The sequence below is a fragment of the Trachypithecus francoisi genome, unplaced genomic scaffold (assembly GCF_009764315.1).
Source record: "Trachypithecus francoisi isolate TF-2019V2 unplaced genomic scaffold, Tfra_2.0 Lachesis_group12, whole genome shotgun sequence".
Classification (NCBI taxonomy): domain Eukaryota; kingdom Metazoa; phylum Chordata; class Mammalia; order Primates; family Cercopithecidae; genus Trachypithecus; species Trachypithecus francoisi.
Window position 1 is genome coordinate 94148740 of NW_022681457.1, and position 3995 is coordinate 94152734.

The 3995-nt window shown below is 55.0% G+C and overlaps 1 pseudogene; it reads left to right on the forward strand.

The window, feature by feature from the left end:
- The first annotated feature begins 504 nt into the window (after positions 1 to 504).
- LOC117093915 lies at positions 505 to 3043 on the forward strand (annotated as a pseudogene).
- Positions 3044 to 3995: the final 952 nt, after the last annotated feature.

The following is a 3995-nucleotide window of genomic DNA, read 5'->3' on the forward strand; positions in this document are numbered from 1 at the left end:
ATCACTACCACCATCACAACCACCACCATCATCACCATCACTATCAACACCACGGTGGCTCAAGCCTGTAATCCCAGCACTTTGGGAGGCCGAGACGGGCGGATCACGAGGTCAGGAGATCGAGACCATCCTGGCTAACACGGTGAAACCCCGTCTCTACTAAAAAATACAAAAAACTAGCCGGGCGAGGTGGCGGGCGCCTGTAGTCCCAGCTACTTGGGAGGCTGAGGCAGGAGAATGGCGTGAACCCGGGAGGCGGAGCTTGCAGTGAGCTGAGATCCGGCCACTGCACTCCAGCCCGGGCGACAGAGCGAGACTCTGTCTCAAAAAAAAAAAAAAACACCACCACCATTACCACCACCACCACCACCACCATCACTACCACCACCACTACCACCATCACCACCACCACTACTACTATCATCACCACCACCACCACCATCACTACTACCACCACCATCACCACCACCACCACCACTACCATCACCACCATCAGTACCCTCACCACCACCACCACTACCATCACTGCCACCACCATCACTACCATCAGTACCACCATCACCACCACCACTACAACCACCACCACCACCACCATCACCATCACCACCACCACCACCACCACCATCACCACCACCACCATCACCACCACCACCACCACCACATCACCACCATCAGTACCACCATTACCACCACCACTACAACCACCACCATCACCACTACTACCACCACCACCATCACCACCACCGCCACCACCATCACCACCACCACCACCACCATCACCACCACCACCACCACCACCATCACAACCATCAGTACCACCATCACCACCACCACTACAACCACCACCATCACCACTACCACCATAACCATCACCACCACTACCACCACCATCACTACCACCACCACCATCACCATCACCATCACCACCCCCACTACCATCACCACCACCACCACCATCACTACCACCACCACCATCACCACCAGCATCACTACTATCATCACCACCACCACTATCACCATCACTACCACCACCACCACCATCACTACCACGACCACCACCACTATCACCACCATCACCACCATCACGATCACTACCACCATCACCACTACCATCACTACCACCACCACCACCACCATCACTACCACCACCACCACCATCACCACCATCACTACCAACACCACCAGTACCACCACCACCACCATCACCACCACTACCACCATCATTACCACCACCACCACCATCACCACAACCATCACTATCACCACCATCACCACCATCACTGTCACCACCATCATTACCACCAGCACCACCACCATCACCACAATCATCATTACCAACATCATCACCACCATCACCGTCACCACCATCACTACCACGACCACCACCATCACTACCATCACCACCACCATCACTACCCCCAACACCATCACCACCATCACTATCACCACCATCACTACCATCACCACCACCACTACCCCCACCACCATCACCACCATCACTACCACCACCATCACCACCACCACCACCATCACCACCACCACCATCACCACCACCACCACCATTACCACCATCACTATCACCATCACCACCACCACTACAACCACCACATCACTACCATGATCACAACCACCACTACCATCACCACTATCACTACCACCACCATCACCACCACCACCACCATCACCACCACCACACCACCACACCACCACCACACCACCATCACCACCATCACCACCCCACCACCACCACACCACCATCACACCACCACCACCACCACCACCAACACCATCACCACCACACCACCACCACCACCACACCACCACACCACCACCACCCCACCACCATCACCACCATCACTACCACCACCACCACCATTACCACCATCACTACCACCATCACCACCACCACTACAACCACCACATCACTACCATGATCACAACCACCACCAACACCACCATCACTACCACCATCACCACCACCACTACAACCACCACATCACTACCATTATCACAACCACCACCACCACCATCACTACCACTACCACCACCACCATCACCACTACCGCCACCATAACCATCACCACCACCACCTCCACCACCACCATCACTACTACCACCACCATCACTACCACCACCACCACCATCACTACCACTGTCACCACCACCACCACCACATTACCACCATCACTACCACCATCACCACCACCACTACAACCACCACATCACTACCATGATCACAACCACCACCAACACCACCATCACTACCACCATCACCACCACCACTACAACCACCACATCACTACCATTATCACAACCACCACCACCACCATCACTACCACTACCACCACCACCATCACCACTACCGCCACCATAACCATCACCACCACCACCTCCACCACCACCATCACTACTACCACCACCATCACTACCACCACCACCACCATCACTACCACTGTCACCACCACCACCACCATCATTGCCACCACCACCACCATCACTACCACTGCCACCACCACTACCACCATCACTGCCACCACCACCATCACTACCACCATCACCACCACCATCACTACCACCATCACCACCACCACCATCACCACCATCACTACTACCACCACCACCATCACTACCACCATCACCACCATCTCTACCACCACCACCACCATGACCACCACCACCATCACTACCATGATCACAACCACCACCACCACCATCACTACCACCATCACCACCACCACCATCACTACCACCATCACAACCACCATCATCACCACCACCACCACCATCACCACCACAACCACCACCACCATCACTACCACCATCACAACCACCACCATCACTACCAACACCACTACCACCACCATCACCACTACTGCCACCATAACCATCACCACCACCACCACCATCACCACCATCACCATCACTACCACCACCACCACTGCCGCCATCACCACCATCACTACCACCACCACTACCACTACCACCACCACTACCACCATCACCACCATCACCACCACCACCACCACCATCACCACCACCACCACCATCACTACCATGATCACAACCACCACCACCACCATCACTACCACCATCACCACCACTGCCATCACTACCACAACCACCACCACCATCACTACCACTGTCACAACCACCACCATCACCACCACCACCACCATCACTACCACAAGCACCACCACCATCACTACTACCACCACTACCACCACCATCACCACCATCACTACCAACACCACCACCACCACCATCACCACTACTGCCACCATAACCATCACCACCACGACCACCACCACCATCACTACCACCATCACCACCATCACCACTGCCACCACCATCACTACCACCATCACCACCACCATCACCACCACCATCACTATCAACATCACCACCACCACCATCATTGCCACTACCACCATCACTACCACCACCACTACCATCACTACCTCCATCACCACCACCACCACCATCACTGCCACCACCACCACCATCACTACTACCACCATCACCACCACCCTCACCACCACCACCATCTCTACCACTACCACCACCATCGCCACCACCATTACTACCACCATCATCACCACCATCACCACCATCACCATCACTACCACCACCACCACCACCATCACTACCACTGCCATCACCACCATCACTGCCATCACCATCACTACCACCACCACTACCACCATCACTACTACCACCACCACCACCACCACCATCACCACCATCACTACCATCACCATCACCGTCACTACCACCACACCACAGCTGCCATCACCACCATCACTACCACCACCATCACCACCACTACCACCAGCACCATCACAACCACCACCACCACCATCACCATCACTATCACTACCACCACCACCACCACCACCACCACTTACTGAGGGTTTCTGCTGTGCCAGGCACTGCCTGTGCTGTCTCACCTCATCCTGAGGCAGATTTCTCATTTCACCAATGAGAACTTTGGAGTC